Source organism: Diorhabda sublineata, chromosome 5 (genome assembly GCF_026230105.1).
Source record: "Diorhabda sublineata isolate icDioSubl1.1 chromosome 5, icDioSubl1.1, whole genome shotgun sequence".
Classification (NCBI taxonomy): domain Eukaryota; kingdom Metazoa; phylum Arthropoda; class Insecta; order Coleoptera; family Chrysomelidae; genus Diorhabda; species Diorhabda sublineata.
In genome coordinates, this window is record NC_079478.1 from 15285131 (window position 1) to 15308154 (window position 23024).

The window sequence follows — 23024 nt, forward strand, 5'->3', positions numbered from 1 at the left end:
ATCTACATCTATGGCCGACACCGAAATTGAGCCGAACTGGACGTAAATCCCCATTTTATTACTCTATACCTTTCTGAAATAGACTATAATTTTTTCCAAATATTTCTAGTGCATTTTAACAAAAAAAATAAATTGATTAACAAACAGAAAACTAAATAAAAATTATAACTTCACCTGTAAGCTTTTTGTAGGTATGTACTGAGGTAAATTGGGTCAATCAAATTATTTGTGGCTCGGATTATGTATGACAATCCGCCTTTCTGCTGTTCATTTTCTCAGTTTTCCAATTGTTCTATTACAATTTTTGAACTCTAAATTTGCTTTTGAATCAAAAACCGCAAGATATATTTTACGGCGACATCAAATGGTTCTCACGAAAATTTCACATTTATTATAATATATTCACTAGACATTTCAAACAAAAACTTTCTCTTTTCTCTCTATCGCCATTCTAATCAACACAGAAAGATTCAATCTGTCTGAAATATACCGGTGTATTGTTGTAATTACTTGATTATCTTCAAAACATCTGCTGTTGACCTCAATTTTTGTGAATGTTATATTCTTGAATTAAATCTGTCTATTCTTCGAAGGATTCTAAAGGGTTAGTCTGAATTTTACTAGATTTGAATACAAAGAGTATATATGTTCGCTCAAAGATGGAAAACGGCCAGTGGCCGTTTAAAATAGCCACAACGCTTTCTGTGCGCCTTGTGTTTGCCAAAACGGGTTGTGGCTGTTCTGATATAGCCAGAATCCGAATGAAATTATTTTAGATTTAGAAGACGTCAGCTCACGTAATATAATGCTGTTTATTAATAACCATTTGGTAACAAAATAGTACAACACTCATTATTTGAATAAATATTTAATGACAAAGTTTTTATATATGTTTTATATCCATATAATCAATAGTTAATATAAATTGTTAACAGTCGTTTTAATGTAAAAAAGTATGTTACTAAAATCAATCTTCGCTGCATATCCACCTTTTTGTTTTTGCATGAGGAATTGTTGTGGCATTTTGAATTGCATTGAACTTTATGCTTGACGCAGTTAGGTTAGGTTAGTTATATTAACTATATGGATATGAAACGTATATAAAAACGTTGTCATTAAACATTTATTCAAATAATGAGTGTTGTTACCAAATGATTTCACTGGCCGACAAGATTTGCGTAACACAGGCGAGACCTTTATTTTTAAAATACCCGTCCAATAATAGAAAAAATATTCATTCATTTATGAATTAAATGAATCTGACCTAGCCACGCTTGCTTATCGCAGACTATCTGGCAGGAATATTTGGAAGAAATTGTATACATACGCCTTCCGACATCCTTTCGATATTTTCATTGGTAAACAGTGGAGATGATTAGTCCGCGTGGACTGACGGTTTGTTTGATGTTTACCGAATTTTATACGGGTAGTAGATATTATTTTACATTTCTTAATTTGGTATATAAGTGCCGTGCGTATTTATGAAATATTGATTGTTCCTCGCATAACTATCTTCCGCAATTGATATGGGACTAAATTATAAGAAGCTCAAAAAAGTAGCTATAAGAAGTAAGAATAACTAGGAACTAATTTATAATAGATATGGAGAATTATTTTTAACGAAGTAGCCAGTCGCCAACCAGTTAATTCATTTTTTAACTGTTTTGCGGTGTTGTTTAGTACTAATAATCTGAGTTGTTTGCATTGAAATTTGTGGAGCTGGACATCCACAATAAACTAATGCAGTTTATTTACTGCAATGTGAAACTGAAAAGTTGAAATATCGTATCGGTACTACTATTACTACAAATATAAATAGTAATAATCAAATAAATTAGGAAACTCAATTACCAATATTTACACACAGTAGAACCACATTCAAATAAAATAAAAATGTTTTCCCTAAATAAATTGCATAACTCTTTTTAGTTTTTGTGGTAGTATCTACATGTAGAACACAGAACAGCAATACCGCAGAAGTTTTCTAAAAGTACTTATTCGAAAGTCCTTAAAGTACATTGTTGTTGATACTACGGCTTTAGTATACGAAATGCGATGTTTAATATATGCATTTTAGGGTAGTAGACAAAAAGGTTTTTCGGAAAAATATAAGTTCGGAAAATAATATAAAACACGTGAACTGGCCAAACCAAGTTCCTAGTACGGCAGTAATAATTCATTCAAACATTTAAAATTAGAAAAAATTGTTCCGTCGATTGACCAAATATGATGTATAACATTCATATTTGGAGAATTTTCTGGTTACAACAATTTTATTTTTTCAAAAAAAATGTACTCTTAGCGTTCGTTGGGGAGGTATATTGAATCCTTGACCACAAAATGCATCTGGAAAGAGGCCCACTACAGCTTCCAAAACTTGTTTGATCTACACAGAACCAATGATCTCTCCAAAACCACTAGGGGCGTCTGAGCACATGAAATGGTACACGTTGGTGAGCTACATTTAGTTGGACTTGTCGTGTGTTGGTATGACGTGAATCAGAAGCGTACTGATGTCCAATGTAATACATTTTTTTCTTCATAAGCTTGGGAAACAACACAGATGTTCTGCGTCGCAAATTGATTCAACTGAGTTTGCGTTGCGAATGTTTACCCGATAAGGATTCTTCACTGAAGATAATTTATTATTTTTATTTGACGGTCACGCGCTACATCTTTTTTTCAATTTCTGAGTCGATCCTTACAACCATTGTTTTCTTGAAACTTTCTATTAACTTTTGAAATAGCACTTTATGTTTCTACAATTTCTGCCACTTTGAAGTGGCTTTTGAAGTAGAATCTTTGACATTTTAAAATAAAATAGGTAATTTCGTTATTCAAATGGTTCGATATAAAAATTTCATAATGTTCCATCAGCACAATTAAACAAATTGCCAGAATTGAACGATATTTAGATTATACTACTTTCAAATTGAAAACATGATCTACAAGAACATCTGATTTTTATTACATATTTGTGTATTAATCCTTTTATGATATTTATTTAGTTATATGATAGATTTTAGATGTTTAATGATTTTTATTGAGAAGTTGTCAACTATTCACCCCCTCACAGGGATTTAGTATTAAAGTTCAATAATTATAAGCTATTTTTATGCTGAATGCCGAAAAGTATAACAACCGTAAACCGTCATTGAGAGATTATATCAATGACGCTGCTCATGAGAATTAATAGTAGACAGTAAGGGGAATATATAATTTTTTTGCCAAAAAAAAACATTAACACAGGGTAGAAAGGATCATATCATATGATTAAGGATATCTTGATCAGTTTCCGAACAACAATGAATGTGATCAGGATTAGTTTCCGAACATTCACATCATGGTACCCGATCATAGTTTTCGAAAAGTCTTATGGTTTACGAGTTGTCTGTAAAATTGAAGAATTGTAACATTAGTTAAGAATGTGAAAGGAAAACAGTACTGTTAGTTAATACGTAAAAAAATTATTGGGCTTTTGATTTAAATAAATAACATAAACTTAAGTTGTATTATTCTCTTAATTCGTGATTTTCCAACCGAAATAATATTACAACTAAAAAATTATCATCAAATTAACCTAGTTATATTGCTCATAAAACTTATTATTTATGATAGTCACGTCTCAGATGGCTCTGAATTATTAGCAGCTATTTGCTTTTTACCTTGAAGGTAATTATCAAGAAATTTATTAATAGAACCGTATTTACTTTCTCATTTAATTCGACATAAGATTTGCTATCCAAATCTCTTATTAGTGAAGTCAGTAACAACTCCACTTTCCGTCCTTGTCATATCCAATTCAAAACTTGTTTTGGGTTTTGGAACAGGTGTTATTAAATTCGTTCCCGACAGGTATAAGATATAAAAATTTCTCTACCTTTTTTACCTCAGTGGATAAATTTCCTTTCAAATATTTTTATCAAAATTTTATGAAATTATGTTGGGCAATTCCAGTTAAGTGTGATAATTCATTATTTATCTTTCTTTCTTATCACTTCTAAATCCTACCTTTTTAATTCATTTACTAATAGAATGATATATGTATGTATGGATTCGGGATCTCGTCTTCAGTGCGACCCAGTCCACTTTTATTGATGCGATATTGGTGAACCCTGTGTTTACAGCTGATCCATTAATCCCACTCTTTTGAAAAGTCTAGAATGTGGAAGGGCTTCTATTGCCAGAGACCTTCGTCTTCTATTTCATACGCAACTAGGTGTAGTGCTCTGCAGTTCCTTAGTGTTTCACACTTCGAGAGAATGTAGATACAGTTTTTATCCTTTGTGTAACAAAATCTGCACGCCGTATTATCTGCTAGGTCTAGCGTCTTAAGGTATTTGTTGAGGCGTCAGGGCCTCAATAGAACTAGTATTCGTAGATTGTCCTTACTCAGGTTGATACATTCAGCAGATCTACTTTGGTTATAGTGTCTCAGAAGAGTCTTGTCTTGCCTGTAACAGCTCCTGTAGGTAATCCCAATAATTGATTTTCTTCCTATCTTCTTTAACTATTTTGTTATTTTTTCTTTTATTATATGGTACTTCCTCTGTAACCACAAGATCTTCGTAAAATATCGTTGGGGTTCAATCATTTTAACGCATGTATTTAATCACCTCGAATTGCTCTAATTGATCTATTTTGATACTTATACGGATTCGGGCTTCTACTGTTCAGACTTGTCTATACGTAATACGTTACCTTGTGACATGATGAAGAATCTCGTTCAATGCGATAGATAAACAAACTTTAAATTAATCCCCCATCAATTTTCATGGTTATTATATATATGTACATATTTATATATAGAATTTAATCATTTTAATGAATCGAATTATCGGGAGTCATAGACCCGAACTTATCCATAATTCCTAGATATTTTTAGTCATTAATTTTTATCTTATGTTTGGGTATTTAGTTTTATCATTATTAAAAACAATTGGTTAATATCAATGATTTGTTTATAATGTCTCGTGTTCTTATTGAAAGTCATGCAGTTGATATTTTTCCAACAAACACAATTTTATTCATCAAAATTCCAATACTACGATAAGGGACATCCTCAATACTACGATTAATACACCGGATTGGTATATGAATACGAGGTCTGGCTATTAATTAACGAGACTGGTTACGAAAAAGGGTTTTATTATAAAAATTGTTTTATATTCGAACGTTCCCCTTCAATATACTCCCCTCCCCTCGCCACACACCTTTCCATACGGTTTTTCCATTGATCGAAGCAGTGCTGGGAATCTTATTTGGCAGATTATATCTTCGGAAACAAAAAAAAGTCGCACGGTGCCTAATCTGGTAAGTACGGCGGGTGTTCGAGCACTGGAGGGCACTTACGGGCCAAATACTGCTTCACAGATAGCGCGTTATGGGCCGGGGCGTTGTCCTGGTGCAAAATCGGACCGTTTTTTTACGAACTCGCAGTGTTGTCAAAACTGACAAATAGTAAGTTTGGTTGACAGACTGACCCTCTGGAACCCGTTGAGTCATCACGATACCGTTAATGTTGAAAAAAAAACGATCAACATTGAGTTGAATTTTGATTTGCTCTCTCGGCCCTCACTAAAGCGCTTACACCAATCAAAAACACTTGCACGAGATATAGAATTGTCCTCGTAGGCCTCTTGCAATAATTTATACCACTCAATCGAAGTTTTCCTCATTTTAATGTTACGTTGATCCTGTTTTTCGTTACACATGGTTCTCGGCACGAGAAAAAAACATGTTTGTTTCAAACCGCTTCTGCACAAATACTATAATAGTGACTGAAACGTGTTTTGGGACTTGCATAGACGTGCAAAATATCTAAACCCAACGCACTACTCGTTTTGTATCCCACCGGTCTAGGGCTCCTTTTAAACGCGCAGTCTCGTTATTTAATAGCCAGAACTCGTAGTTTTTCTGGATTATTAAGATGTTTCTAGAATAAAATGAGGAAAATGGTCCTGTAGGATTGAACAAGACACCGCTGAAACGAGAATTATTGAGTATATAACAGTTCGTAATGAGCTTTCTTTTAATATAGAATTTCCGTGACGCCAAAAGTGTGTCGATTGATAGAATAACTATTTGTATTTTCGAGAAGTGTGCATCAATATTATTCCAAATGTTTACATTGTTTGAGGTCGGACATTCGAAACTTGAATAAATTAGTACGATTAAATTGTGTTGTTGAAAGTATGTGATATTTTCAAACAATGGGTTGAATATTTCCACGTATTTAGGCATGTGTTAGTTGTAATTAAGAATCAGTGTAACGACCCGAAAAGAAAAAAAATTATAAACATGGTTTTTCTCATAACAGTCGTCTTCATAAATATCCAGATGTTAAACGAGCGACCTAACTAACCTAACTAGGCAACGGTAATTTTGTTACTTAATCAGAAAAATGTATTTACGGACTAGGGCACGAGAGTTTTCATTCAATTTTTCACAAAAAGTAAAACAAAAACGATTAAATTTGAAATATAATGTACTATTACTTTTCGAAATATTCGCTGCTCTCGCATCTTTTATTTGGCAGTGGGGAAGAAAAAAGTCATTAGGCGATAAATCGGGTGAATGTCAATGTAGTATGACGAAAAAAATACCGAAGATAAGAAACAAATGCACCAATTTACAAAGCAGCAATCAGACCTGTCATGACCTATATTAGAAAAATCAAAAATGAAATAGTTCTTGAAGACTACAGAGATGAAAGTAGTAGTAAACCGAAAAAGAAGCGAAAACAATAGAGGCGTTGATAACATTAATGGGGATCATAGTGTAAAAAACAATGGAATCAAAATATAAGTTGAATTTCGGACGATAGACTGGTGAAACAAGGGATAAATCTCCAATTGGAACACGGAGTAGAGGTCTACTACGAAAGAGGTGGAGAAACAACCTAGAGCCAATATGAGGAAAGATATCGAAGAAGGAACATGCGATAGACTTATTACGGAAGAAATAAGAAGGTATATTCAGTTGTTTGAAGTGCTTTATGGGAGCTGACAAGCGGAATCCGTCTGGAACGAATAATTAAAACCGCCGCAAATCTTACTAATTATTTCCCAGACGATAAGTATTCGAAAGCTCGGAAAATATATTAAAGTCTATTTTGGTGTTTCATTGCCACATTTCCAATAATAAAATATATAAATATCTTTAATCTTCTTCATTTTATTCTGTTATAAAATTAGTTTTTTCTAATAATTTTGACGTTTTGATTACTTTCAGCTTTTAGTAAAAGATGAAGCGTCAAAATTTTTATCTAACTTTCAAAAATTATTAAATAAAAATTAATTTTATAACACGAGTTTGAGAAACTCATTCATTTTAAGTTGGTAACACGTAACACTATTTCTGATATTGAGAAGGTTGAGACAAAACAAATGAAACCTATTCCAGAAATGAATTCACCCTCACGATAATGACATTTCTAGCGGATACTTTGAGGGAAATGAATTTGAATATTATGATACTATTTTATTTTGTTTTCTAATAAAATACACCGTATTTTTGACCGCATCTCGTATATATAAGGAAATAAATAAATGTTGTCATTTGTTGTTGTTATTATCGAAGTTCATTAGAATGACATGTGTTTTTTTCCAATTACGAAAGTTTGCTTTTTTCATATATGTGCGAAAAAGTAAGACAGGATAAATGATTTCGCCGAAATGAAACATTTTTGTACTAAAATTTGTGTCTACAGAAAAGTTAATACCGTTGTTTACAAAAAACAAAAGGAACTCCGTTACCTCCGGTTATCCAAATGATTAACAATTCTTGGTCTCACAATGAAAGGGAATTGGAAATTGTTCCATATAGTCAACTGAAAACTATTTGAAACTGATTTATTCTTCTGGTATGGCTTAATAATATGACGTTAATATTCAGAATACGACGTATAGTAACAATAAAAAATAAAAGTTTTTATGTTTCCGCTATAATTTTGTGACAATTGCACTTCCATTATGACAAATTTTCACATATTTTGAGGGAAATAATTTAGTTACGACTGTTGACAGTGGGTGTTTGCTTTTTCGGTTTTTCGGATTTAAGATTATTTTGCAATTTTTGTATTTAATTTTAATTTCACATAGCAGCTAAATACTCTTGTTATAAAGTCTCAAATAATGAATATAATAAATTGAAAGGCAGTTAAAAATATCAGTAGTTGTATTTGGAAGTGACTCAGGTAACTGTATTTATCAATAAATTTGAATTAGCCTTATAATTTCAGGGATAAGCAACCATTTTTTTTTCTATTATCGCATAAATTAATCTTCTATGGATATTGGCTATATACAGTTATGCAACAAAATCGTTGATTTGTTGAAATCATCATCTAGCATCTCTGGAGCTTGAGATTTAACTTTGTTGATGATGAAATTTATTGTCATAGTTCCCTGTTATGTATTAAGCGTCAAGCGTCCTAACATTTGAAAATTTGGTTTGTCATAGAGTAAATATTACCAATAGAGAAATGTAAGTGGAATTATACTATTTGAAGAGGGAGAGAGCATCGCTTTACCACTGTCTATTTCTCTCTGCTCATGAAAATCAAAATTTCTCCTCCTAAATCGTTCCTTTCACTCGAAACTTCTACGTTATGGTTAACCAATCAGAATAGAGTAGAGATAGATAGAGTATAGTAAACCGATCTTCTTTCTCTCTTTCAACAGTCCAGATCGACTTGAACTAGCTCCTATAAAATACGAATCAACTAAGAAAAGGCCACAGGCGTCATCGACTAGTTATCGTCTGCCTCACTTTAAAATATTCCCTCTCTGTCGCTTCAGACTGATATACCAGTGGCGTAGGTTCTTATTTAAATAAAAATTAATGCAGTTCGCAACAAAACATTTATTAGATTAAAAAATACAAAAAAATGTATTTTAAAGATTTAAACATATATTACAGTAAGATATTACTTATATACAAAAAAAATCACTGTGATAGACATCAAGGTTTTAATTATCGTAGTAATGAACAACTTAAAATCAAAATTATTACCTGAAACAATTTTTTTAAGGAGTCGATTCAAGCTGCTTACATTTATTGCTTCTGTCAAGATTTGCCGGTCATTAATTTTCTGCAAAACACCTGTAATTTCATCATAATTTAGCATTGCACGTTTGCTCTTTTAAATTGAATAGTAACAACAGTAAACCTTAAACTAAGTAGGTACATGACTTTATAATACTAGTAAAAACAATTTCTTACAGTTTAACGTAGGAAGTCTCTTCTCCAGTACATAAAAATCGTAGATAATTTCCCTTATAGATTTTATCTGATCTGGCGAGATACGATCCAGCTTTCTTTTTTTAGTGTTACGTATTTTTTTCGGCGATTGAAAAGATGTGCTTGGCCCTCCCCAATCAACTTTTTGAGCTTCTTTTGATATCTTCTGAAAAGTAGACCTTGACACCCCAGTAGCAGCTAGTACTAGAATATGTTAATATTCTAATTTAAAATATGATACTCAATAAGTAAGTGCCTGTATAAAAATGTGTAAACTCCGCATTTCTTCAACCTACTTTTCGAATTAAATCTTGCTACATACCTGTAATTTTTCAAAGGAATAGTAACTCCTTCATCTGCCTCTTTTTTTATGAACTTTTCAACTTTTTGTGGACATAATTTAAAACGATTTTGCCTCTAATGTTCAAAAACAGTGCTATCTGTAGAATAAACTATGGCACAGACTAAAAATAACACCGAACACAATAAATCACACTATCTACTGAACAACAAACAATACTAAATGCTGAATGTCCGATGTTCGGTCGGTTATGCATCTGCGCATCCATAAGCGCAAATTATTTATATTACCATACTTTCCTTCCTAAGTAAAGGCTTGGCAACATCGAAGGGGGACTCGCAATGGGAAGAGATCCATGGTTAAGCGACGATTTCCCTTCGAATTCTGATTTATACTATGCGGCAGTCATGCCGCGTTGCCAGTCTATTTGAAACTTGCATTTCTATATTAAAAATACCGAACAATCGTAAAAAACGCCACTGTCACATAAATGGGATGGGCCTAAGAGAGAAGGAAATTATTGCGGACTTTGTCAGTTATGACGCGTATGGCCTTTTCTTAGTTGATTCGTACTTTACCTCTCTCTCTTTCTCTGTATTATTAATTTCATTGTATTTATACACCCTGATTTGTATAAATATTTTACAGAACTAGTCGTATCCATCAATTCATAATATATTTGTTATGGGTTTTCGGTTAGGGTATAGATTATTAAACGTGTTGTTCTTAATTATTCCTACGTTCAATGTTAAGTTCTTTCACTTTTATTGAAATATTAATTTGTTCTTCAACAGCTAAATGATCTATTCATATTTTTAATAAAAACCAACGATAATAGTTTATTAAAAAATTAGTTATTATTTTTATAGCTAAAGTTGTATCTGTTAAGAATTGAATTCTTCTACCATTGTCGAGTCGAAGGAAAACATTGACACAAAATTTACTGAATGAATTTTGAATTCATCTATAATTAAAGGGACTAAGAAGTTAAATAAAGTTAATCAGTTAATGAAACCATATATTATTAAACCAATTCTTAATAGTTTCCGTTAGAAAATTGATATCAGAAACCTTGAGATTTGCGATTTTGGTTTAATGAAAGTTTATTAAAAGTGATTATTTTCGGTTAAATTCTTACTTGAGCTAATGAAATTTGCATTTTTTGTGAGGAAACGGTCTACTACCTAGCCTTACAATGTATATCATAACTAACCGAAAATCATCCCTTTATCCTTTTAGTCCTTAAATTCTTGTGTCATTTCTCTAAATATCATAATAAGACATACGTAATAATATTGTTATCATCCACATATTGACATAATGACATTGTAAGAATGGGTAAATTCCATCCTAGTTTGGTCGAATCTGTACTCTCTCTGCGCACTGGAAGTTTGGTTTTGTCAAGAGATACTCGTTCTACTTTACACCATGCTCTCTTCATGTGTTATGAAAAATATCCACGTCCTTGGATTCAAAACTAAATCCTAAAATGTCCCTAAAATAATATAAATAACACTGACAAGCTCCCAGTTACAAATGGAAAAAAAGATCAAATAAATAAATATTTAATAAAAGAACCAAACTACATTAACTTTAAACGGAATGATTCAACTATAATAAAATTGAACAGGAGATTTGACTATCACAAAAAATACCTAAATATTAGTAAACTTTATTTCATTTAAATTCCTAGTTCCCTCTTACAATTCACTTTCTAGTTCGGTATATTTATGAAAGTTTTTGATTACATTCCTTAGTTTATAGGAGTAAGCTCAGCAAATCCTTTTCTCTGAGCGGTTTTTTTAAACTTTGTATTTCATTCTATCTAGATCTATCTATCTATCTAAATCTAGAATTGTTATATCTGAAGATCTAGATGATCAATCTATCAACTGTCTATTCATCGCATTTCGGATAAATGGATAATGTTCACTCGGCTATTACCTCAGATTTATAGCATACTTAAATGGATACCTATCTAACAAAAATCGTTATTTAAAAATTATAAAGTTCGAAACGTTGATATTTTCATCAAAAAAACAAAGAATAATTAGGTCGTTCAGCATCCACATAAGATGTTGAGTTTTATTTAACTTAGTCTGGTAGTTTGTTTGATTGGATGGAATTCTTTAATCAAATTTTCCTTTCGCGTTTTGGGTGATATTAGGGTTGCTACTTAAGTACAAAAAAATCAAATATTTATAATTGAATATGGCTCAATTGTTTTTCAAAATATTGTCCATTAAAATCAATAAAGTTTTGCATTCGTTTGAATCAGTTGTCGAAGCATTTTTTTCATTTCCATACCTAGAGTTGTATAATATAGAGGCATATAGCACGCGCGGACGCCGTACGCCGATACTTTTGCTTTGTTGCAGAAAAATTTCAGTCATTTAAAAGGGCTGAGAAACACAATATCGGCAAGCGCAGATATCAACATCGCATAAAAATCTTGTGTTTGAGTTGAAACATATTGATATTCATCTGCTGCAGATCCAATATAGGACATTTCTTCATAAATTAGAAGAAATAACTACGCATATGCTTCAAATTGAATTCAAACTCTTTACTAGTATTGACATTATTAAAATACTTTTATCAAGTAAAGGATCACATCAAAATATTGAACTAATTCTTCAGTGTATATGTGTTGATTCAATACTCCTGTCCGTTGAATCAGTTTGCGAATCTCTAACATCACAGTAATCGCATAAAAGATGAATAAAAGATGAAGTGATGAAACTGCTCGTCATCATATGATGATTTCGGTCAATGGACCACTGCCAAATGGGACAGTGTTGTTTTGGAGTTCATGTCAAAATGTTTGGTTAAACAAGGCAAAAACAACATTAAAAATTGAATATCAAAATCAGTGGATAAACGGATGCAATTATATTGTTTAAATGGATTAAAATCTGTGTGAAACGATTTGTTATTACATATTATTATTCCAGATACGTGAAACAGATATCAAATCATTATTTTATTTTTTAATTAGACCTTTTTCTTTCTACTGCGAACGTGCAGATACTTTTTGTTATTTTCGATTGTGTACGCAGATACTTTGTAATTTTATATCTGCCTATACCCCCATTGAACGCATCAACCGCTTTTCAAGTGTTGACCTCAGAATTTATTTTTGATATACGGGAATAAGAAGAAATCATTGGATGCCGAACAAGGACTGTAAGGCAGATGACCAATCAATCGATTTTTTGACTGTTCAAAAACGTTTTTGTTTGAACTCATTGTCGTGATAGAGATAAATTCATCTTCTGCGATTGGTTTTCTTCTGGCAAACACATACTGATGTATCATTCAGAATTTACCACTCTAAGATGCTGGCAACATGTCCAGTGATTACGAAAAAACAGGCGACCATTTGCTTTGTAGTGCTTCATGAGCGAACATCTTTTTTTGGATTTGGCTCGTCTTCAAAAAAAGACCCCAACAGTCGAGTTTTGTTTAATTTCGGTTTCATATACATAGATACATGATTCGTCGCCTATCATGATTTTATAGACGACTTTTGAAGCACTACAATTGAATTTTCTCAGCATTTCTTTACACCAATCGCCACGAGCTTTTCTTCGAGCGATTGTCGAATTATATGATAGCCAACGCGAATAAATCGTTTTGAGAGCTTAATGATCATGCATTATTGAATGTGTACGAGTGGAACTATAATACACAAGGATGTCTCAATATCACGATATGTCTGATCAGCATCGTTGTTTTCGGAAAAACATCTCATTTAACTTTATTTTTATATTCAATAGAATGTTTTATTTTGAATTTTTTCATTCTATAATAGTTTTTTTTAATTGGATTATAAAATGCGGTTTCAAATGTAAAATAGCTTCGATAGCTCAATGGTTTAAAAACGCAGCTTACAATCCTATAGTTTATAGATTGATTCACATTAGAAACGTTAATAAATAAATAGATTTTTCTTAATGAAAACTTTTCTAAAAAAGAAAATTAAGGAAATTTTTTTTAAAAACCACACTGTTTGAAATGCATTAAAATTGAATATGGTTGTAATATGTGAAAAAATAGTTTAATAGTAAATAAACATTGTTACCTGTACCATAAAGTACGGGAATGTTACGTCTACTTGTTATGGTATAGCTCTTCCAATATCAATTGCAGATTATAAAAACCCTTGGCGACAATTTTGTTTAATCTACCATTGTTGTAGATTTTATAAATTTATTATTTTTATAAATACTTTAAAAAATATGTATATCTTCTACATATGTATGTATGTGTATGTATATCGAATTATTATTAATTAGACGGCATTATACGCCATTATTTAGACTGATTCACTTAATTGTAGTCCTACTTGGAGCTTAGAAAATAATCATTATTATACCTCGTTAACTTGCTACAATTGAATATTAAATCATTATTACAAAGCAAAAATAAATTCTTACAAATGAAACAAAAAAAAAACATTTCAATTCCAAAGTATCTTTATAAATAATAATGGTAGTCAGAATCGTCTGAACTAGAGTCATCATTTTATTAAATTATGAAGGGTTGTAAAGAGGGTGATACATACCGCATACTTATCTTCTTATTTGATAACATGTTCAACACAGTTTTTCCACAACTCTTGGCAGTCTGCTGCTAGAACTTTCTTTATGAGTTCTACAACCTCTTTACTCAATTCTGGAAACTGATTACATTCTCGTAATTCTGATGTTACGTTTGCCCATATTAACTCTAGGGTTAAATATGCAATAGTAAGGACGTAGTGTGAGAAGAGTATGACCCTATTCTTTGCACAGCTTGTCAATATAATAAGTTTTCTCTAAGTTTAGACCTTTAATAAAAGTAAGCAATTCTTTGTTCGTTGGGTCTTTTTTACGATCGCTGACAGGAATAGAAATATTTTTTTAGATGCTAAAATTTGAGCTTTGTTGCTACTAATATTTGGAATCTTAAGGAGTTGCCACGAGTGGTAGGATGCGTTGTCCATAAGGATTACTGACTGTGGAAGAATGGTAGATAAAAGCTGCTCATTAAAAAAGTTATATTATAAAGCATTACAAGAAACCGTCTTTCCTTCCAGCGTGTAATGAATGCAGAATGCCTTTCTCTTTAGAACATGGCCCATTAAAACAACAATTTTTACTATTGTCAACCCAACTGAAATTTACTACATCATGACTGTCAAACCATGTTTCATCTAGGTAAATTATGTGTATTAGAACTTGTCGCCATCGAATGATCCATGACGATACGGTTATTGCCATCCGTTTATTCAGTTTTTTTGTGTTTAAAACCACATGCTGACAAAACTTGACGCATATTTCTAAACTATCTTTATTTTGACATTACTGTGCAATTTCATGTCTTCTTTCGCTCATGGTCTAAAGAACGCCACATTTCCGTTCATTAAAGAAATTTATAAGTTAATAAATCTCACCCAGCCACACTTGCTTATTGCAGACTGTCTGGAAGGAATATTCCGAAGAAATTGTGTACATACGCCTTTCGACAGCTTCGGCGAATAGAAATGCATTTATGTTTACGATTCGATGTTGTTATTGCTAAACAGTGGAGATGATGAGTCCACACAGACTGAGGGTTTGTTAGATGTTCAACTAATTTTATACGAGGAGTAAACATTATATTTCATTTCTTAATTTGGTATAAGTGCCGAGCATATTTATGAAATATTGATTGCTCCTGAAACTACTGCAATTGCTGCAAAGGATTTCAACTTTACTTAATGGAAGACTACTCAGCTAATTATTTAAAAATAATACTTTCTGTATGACTAACTTTCCTTTAAATTTCTGTTCCCATTTATTTTTCACTTTAAAATGTTTTTTTTTTCAAAATTTTCACTCTTAGAATGTAGTTATCGGATGTTCAAGTGTAATCCAACTGGAAACTAATACAGATGGAATATTCAATTCTAAGAAATTTTTGCGCATATTTTTCCTTTTCTGTTTGAATTTTTACACTAATTGCGTGTGTTATTGAGCCCAAAGAATAAACTTTAGAAATACTTAAAATGCAATTAAACGTATGATTAATTTAATTACCTACAACACTTATTATTCTTTTTGTTTATTTGCCAGAAAGTGATTATTGATGTTCTTAGAAAATTTGCTTGGAAGTGAAATGTTTATCCGACTTCGTACTCGGGCCGTATTTCTTCTATATATAAATTTTTTTAAGCTGCAGCTGACAGTTTTATTTCGACTTTAATAACATTGTATATTTAATGTATTCACAAAGTGAAAACATGTTAATATTTTTGATATGCCGTATGTGTAAATATATTTGGAATTATTAAAACAAACTTTGTGTTCTAGTTATTGTGATAAAATTCATTTGTAATCTTCTTAACTTCCAGTTAACTAAAAAGTAATAAGTCGTAATAAAAGATTGAGTATTCATAAATTGTTACTAAAATGGAAACGATTTTCGATGATTGGAGATATGAAATAGAAGTAACTTCGCATTTCCATTGTACATGAGGAAGAAAAGGGGATGAGAAATATGAAAGAAAGAAGAACCAACAACAGAAGAACTAGAAAAAATCATAAAAGCAGGAATCATGAAATACCAAGAAGAAATAAAACTAATTAGAATACAGAGTGGATTAATTGAAGGAAAAGATGGTACGAGTATGATAAACCACCTCACGACGAACATCATGAAATTATATACATAGACTATTCATCATATGAGAAATGGAATTATCATATATATTTTATGTGGAAACATTTACTTCCTGAGATACCGGAAGTGGCCATTGTCTTAGGAAGGCTAACAGATATCGAACCATGGATATTTTTGTTCGAAGATCTTTCTATGTGTGATGTCATTATGATTGACGCATGCACAGAAGTTTATGTGAAAAAAGTATGCAAATGCATCATTTTTATCAAAAAAAGCACGTCGCTCCAGGAAGCATAATTCATACAGATGGCTGGTTAGCCTATCGATGCCTTAGTAATAAAGGCCACACTCATGAGTGGGTCAATCACAAAGAAAGAGTTGTTTCTGATAGCGGGGTTCATACCTAAATAATTGAAGTCAGATGGAGACCTCTGAGACCATTCTTCCGCGATAGGCATGTACCTTAGAATATTGGGATAAAAGAATCATAGAATATACATATCCTGAATCAAAAATAGACTCATTCATTTCATTAATAGATGAAATCCACAAAGATTTTCAAATGTAAACGTTATAGATTCAAGTCCAATATTAATATTTGATTGAAGAAAATTATTTAGGTTTACCTTTATTTCAGTCTCTAGCACAACCTAACCTAACCTTACAAAAATTACTAAATTTTCATTTTATCTATTGATTTTTAGTGAAGATAATGCATTTACATACTTGATGAGATCTATCGAATAAAGTTATCCATAGTTGGATATCTGTAAGCCTACCTAAGATAATGGTAATTTCCAGTATATCCGAAAGTAAATGTTTCCCCATCAAATAAATATGATAAATCGATTTCCCGTGATATCAATAGCCATGTATAGTTTCATGATGATCGTTGTAGGGTGTCTTATCATAATTTTGCCGAAAAAAAAAAATAAATAAATAAAATGAGAAATATGCCAAATAATAAAAATACATAAAAACTAATAAATCTGTAAAAACTACTGAGCAATAATTACAGTGTAAAAGATATAGCATCATTAATTCAAACAAGATTAGTAAGTAAGTCGGAATTTCTGGAACCGTTAGCGATATTCATACTGAACACCACCAATACACCAACACTCACAATTACACTGTCTGACGCGTGTTTCGATAACCAAGTTATCGTCTTCAGAGTTAACAGTTTACCTTCAGTCTCTGAAGACGATAACTTGGTTATCGAAATGCGCGTCAGACAATATAATTGTGAGTGTTGGTGTAGTGGTGGTGAGAACAGTGTATTCAGTAAGATTAGTATGGATACCAAAAAATGCAATAGGAGAATATCACCGCTGATTTATACAAGGAAAATCAACTATACGAGTAGATGTCATACGTACATCAAAATGAAATAGTGGAAAACTATGAACTATGACTATAAAATAGAATTAGAAATAATTTACATTCATACATAATTCATATTCAACAATTTAATTTAGCATTACAGTATGTGATAAGGAAAATTAATAAAAGAAACACAGGAAGGTCAAAAAAAGTGATTAAAGAGAAGTACTTTTATTATATAACAAGGTGAAATAAAGGAATTCAAAATAAACCAAGTAAAAACAAATAATATTAAGATTTGGAGGAATATGAATCGGTAGATTATGGTAAAAACAAGATAATTCGAAAAAGTAGAGAAATTGTGATACCTTATATTATAATATTTGAAAACTGCCGAAAGAAAGTAAGAAATCTGTTAAATGCAAATAAAGATGATGAGAACTGTTAAGATTATTCAAATTATCAGAAAATAATGTTAAATAAAAATAAACTTGGAACATAGATAATTGACCGAAGATATGGTGAGGTTAATAAGATGATACTGGATATGACACATTTGGAGGAAATAAGGGATTACATATTCCGTATTGCAGTAGGGCCCAGATCGACATAAAAATGGATAATTAAAGTTGAAGAAGATCTTTTTAGAGTAGAAGGAAAACGCATGCATAATCTTAATTATTATGGGATCTATCAAAATATTATAAAGTCTAAAAGAAGTCGAAACTTCAAATGTTCATCTGTTTTTAAAAAATTATGAAAGAAACTTATTTTTTAATTAGAAGAAACCTTATATGGAGAATATTTTGAAACATAAACATGTCAAAAGGTCTAAGAAATTAAAGAAATTGATAAATATTCATATTCCATGAAATTGATGCGAATTATTGTATAAGACCAATTAGAAAAGTTTTAATTTCCTAATAGTAAACAATTTGATTATTAAAATTTATTTCAAATGATGTAATCTAATAACAATAAGTCAAGTGTTTCTTCTAAATATTAAAAAGGATCACATACTTATTATCTGGTTCATTAATACAAGATAAACATTTAATTAAACATATCGAATACACCATAGTTTGTTTAAAGAATGTGTATAAAAGGGCGCCCAAATGTCGGATGCTGTAACTTAGATAAAAAGTTGATATTCATACATAACAATAATGTAATACGAGTACGTATATATATATATATATATATATATATATATATATATATATATATATATATATATATATATATATATATATATATTGTTATGGTATTAATAGTGTGTAATGTTTATTTTTATAAATTTTATTTTAAATAAAATCAGATTTTAATTTGGGCGCCATTAATAATTATTTGAATTTCTTTATTTTATTATGTTATTATTATTTTTTTTATTCTCAGGGTATTATATTGTGGGGTCAAATTAAAAAAATTTTATTGCGATAAATTGTTATGGTTATAAGGTCAGACCATAATAGTTTTAAGACCGGGTCTGTTCTTTATAATGAATAAAATATTCAAAATATACAATTTCTTAACTAGCTATTACAATTATTTTATTTTACAAACATTCATTCATTCATTCATACTCATAATTACATTCATAAAACTAAATTATATGGAAATGTGAACTCAAATATTATATACTAAAAGAAATACTTAAACTTAATAGAACAGTACCTTAAGTGTTTGTTATGTTGTATTTTTTAATTTTTTTTTCTTTAATTGGAAATTGTTACGGCCTTGCAGAATAAGCAGATACTCCGCTGTAGTTCCACTCCTGTTCTTTTCCTTTTCACAACTTCTTTATCTTGGAAATTGTCCCTTTGTGAGTATTCTCACTTATTTCACTTTATTTAATTGTTATCACTAATTTCTTATTACTACACTTATACAATTATTAATTATCAATCCTTTGAATATTTTATGCCTTTTTTATCAAGATTTTAATTTTTTTAAATTTCAATTAAAATTATTTTACTCTTTTTTCTCTTGCCAAAAAAAATTTTTTTTTGTTGATTTTCTTCTTCATCCCTTCTTTTTTTTTTCTTTTACTAAATTGTCATTTCTAAATTTTTAAATTATTGTGACTTTATTCAAATAATATTATTCTATAATTTCTTTGTTGTATTTATTTCATTCCTATGTTATTAATTTTATCATTGCAGTTGTCAAAATTTTTATATTTTATCATTTATAACCTTAAAATTTATGTTGGTCGCACAAATTTGAAGTTGGTGCTCCTGTTTTTATCTGTCAATTTATGGATTAAATTCTTTGATTATACAGGATTTGTCAAAATTAAATAATAATTTAGAATATAGTGTTGGCCAAAACTTAATATAAAGAATGTTATTTATTTTATTGTGATAAACTGCTCTAAGTAACCGAATAACAGAACTGAACTTATTGGTTTATTTATATCTTATTATTATTTAATAATTTATTTTGAATATATTCATACCATAACAATATATATATATATATATATATATATATATATATATAGAGAGAGAGAGAGAGAGAGAGAGAGAGAGAGATTGATTCAATTATTGTTGAATACGAAAAAAATTGTAGAAGATCGCAGCTATTATTTATTTTAGGAACAATTAATAAAATATTCAATATTTACTGCAATTTGTTTGTGTACTGCACAAGTTTGATTAACTCTGTATGTGTGTATATTATGTTTTCTAAATATAACCAATCATTGTCAAATAACCGAGGGCTGTATACTTTATCTATTATAAAATAAAGAGTTCCTTGATATACCAGGGTGGGTTTTAAAGAAACGCTTAAATACGTGGCGGTTCACAACGTTGTATTTAATTATTATAATTAGTTGATGTGATGTTTTTATTTAAGTTTGATGTTTTTAAATCAATGAGGATGATGGCTTTTTGGCGACCAAAGGTCTTGGACAAATTAGTTTATATATGTTTGGATGCGTAAGACAAGAACATAGAGATCAATCAGAAAATACGATTATTTAAAGGATTGAACAATTCACTTCAATTACATATTCCACCATTCATAGCGTTGTAAAAGTGAGGTTATACAGAATGAGTTTTATGTATAGAATCTTTATACTATCTCGGATATGTTTTGTACGATTGTTATAAATTTTTGAGTACAAGGGTCTTGTGGTACGTCTGGTATATGGTGGTATTTACATTATTGTCAGATCTTTCCTTTTTCCGGAAAAATAATGAACTTTCTTATTTCAAATGGATCACCATGTATATTTTTCGCTTTTCGAAATACTTATTTTTCATCTAATGTTCTCTATACCTGAATGCCATATTTTCGAAGTTATAGCTACATTTGCGTTATATCCGCCGAAGTTAAAATAATACATTTAGGTGGCTATAATTGCTACAATAACAAATTTGACGTTTCAATAAATTATTATTGTTGAAGTTTATTGAAAGTCACAATGGACCGTTTATCGGAAAAAGAACGAATTGATATTGTAATGATATTAGGATATGGTGGTAGGCGTAGAAGTCAACAAGAAACGTGTAATATCTTTAATAATTTATATCTTGACCGAAATCCCTTAACAAGATCTACTGTCAGTAAATTAGTGAAAAAGTTTAACGAAACTGGTTTAGTCAGAGATGTTTGTGTCCGGATAGAAGATGATCCACACTTCAGTACTAGACAAATATCTAGGGAACTTGATATTTCGCAAACTTTCGTAATGAAAATGTTATGTGATAATAAATTTTATCCATATAATGTAACACTGGTTCAAGAGTTGTCAGACTATTTTGGTAGGCGTAAAGAGTTTGCAAATATGTTACAATTAAAACGATCCAAATTACGTAACAATCCTCGTTGGATGCGGGAATCCCACATCCAATATCTCGAAAAACTGAATGTATGGGCTGGAATAACGGGCGACAAAATAATTGCTCCCTTTTTCATTGAGGGTAACTTTAGATTTATTGGAAAATAGTATTATACCTGAGTTGGTTCGGATATTTCCAAATCCAAGTAAGTATTTTTAATTACATTTAGAGAAAACTTCATTATTAGAAATTTTCAGACAATAACAATATCCCAAACGACAATATTTGGCTACAACAAGAAGGTGTTCCACCTCACTATGCGTGTGTGGTGAGGAAATACCTTAATAATGTGTTTCCCAGAAGATGGATTGGAAGGCGTAGTTTTATCGAATGGCCTCCGCGATTACCTGACATGAATCCTTTAGATTATAGTGGGGCCACTTAAAAAACATCGTTTATAGAACAAAATGTATCGCAAAGTTTTAAAAATCGCAGAACTTGTTGTATTGAAGTAAATGAACAACATTTTGAACATCTGCTGCAATCGCCTTTACTGTATGTTTTCTAAAATTCAACATTTTTCTACTTCACAAATATGAATCTACTTCTAACATGACATAAAGTTTAAAGATTTGTCTTCAGTTGTTGTAGGTTTTCTGCCTCATGATTTGGATAAATATTTTACTGCACCAGTATCGTTAAACTTTTTCAAACTTACTGTCACTAGACCTTGTTACGAGATTTTTATTTGCACATAAATTATTAAAGAATATTCAAATTAAACGAGTTTATTCAATCGTAGCCATCCAAATATTGTAACTTTGATGGAGATACTGTAAATGTAGCTATAACCGAAAGGCATTTAGGCACAGAGAATATTACATGAAAAGAAATCAATATTTCTTAAGGATTTCTAAAAACACAAAATACATAGAGTGATCCATTTGAATTAACAAAGCACAATATTTTTCCGGAAAAAGGAAAATTAACAGAAAAGTGGAAAAAGCTCTTGCTGGAATAGTTACTCGCAGGAAAAGGATCATTGGAAGAAATGTTCAGTATGAGCACTGTATTCTCCGTTCTTGTGTTGGGATGCAAATTGTCAATCGAACCAAAAAAACTATATCTAACTAGTTTGGAAATAAATTTTTCCTGTAATTTGTGTACTGTCGACACTACTATTTAACATATGATATAATAAATAATAAACAAATAATAAACATTAGAATGGGTTGCGTCACTACGAACTTGCCATTTTTATAACCATTAATTGTAGATAATTGGATTTTATTATTCATTGTTCATTCTATAATTTAATTGAGGACAACCTGGTAGCTCTTATTAGTTAATATATTTCCACCTACGTATTTCCATAGTCAATTTTTACAATTAAATATGTCAAGTCTACGCTAATTATATGGTTTTAACAATGAAACTAAGCTATTCAAATTTATCATAATATAATGTAATATTAATGGGAATTTAATGCATGTTATATAACCATAAATTGGATTCATCAAGAGCTTTTCACTGTTTTACAGTGACTATTTCTGTTTCGATAATGATATGGTTTGAGTAATACATTGTTAAATAGTACAAGTGCAAATGCCCCAATCTCACTTTTCTAGATATTCACTAAAACGTTTTTGAAATCATTTTGGTGTGTACCACATTTTACCATATTATTCTTCTGATGTATCCACTAAATCTTTATAAATTTGCGT

The 23024-nt window shown here is 30.6% G+C and overlaps 1 protein-coding gene and 1 long non-coding RNA gene across 9 annotated transcripts in view; one reads left to right on the top strand and one right to left on the bottom strand.

Annotated features, from left to right (window-relative positions):
* The window catches only part of LOC130444656 (cytospin-A-like), a 170514-nt gene that overhangs the window by 107860 nt on the left and 39630 nt on the right, over positions 1–23024 (top strand). The gene's annotated exons all lie outside the window — the stretch shown is intronic.
* LOC130444657 (uncharacterized) lies at positions 8846–9820 on the bottom strand. The gene is made up of 3 exons (XR_008909982.1): positions 9566–9820; positions 9226–9441; positions 8846–9105 (listed from the first exon to the last, which is right to left on the bottom strand). It is a non-coding gene; the product is annotated as an uncharacterized LOC130444657 (long non-coding RNA).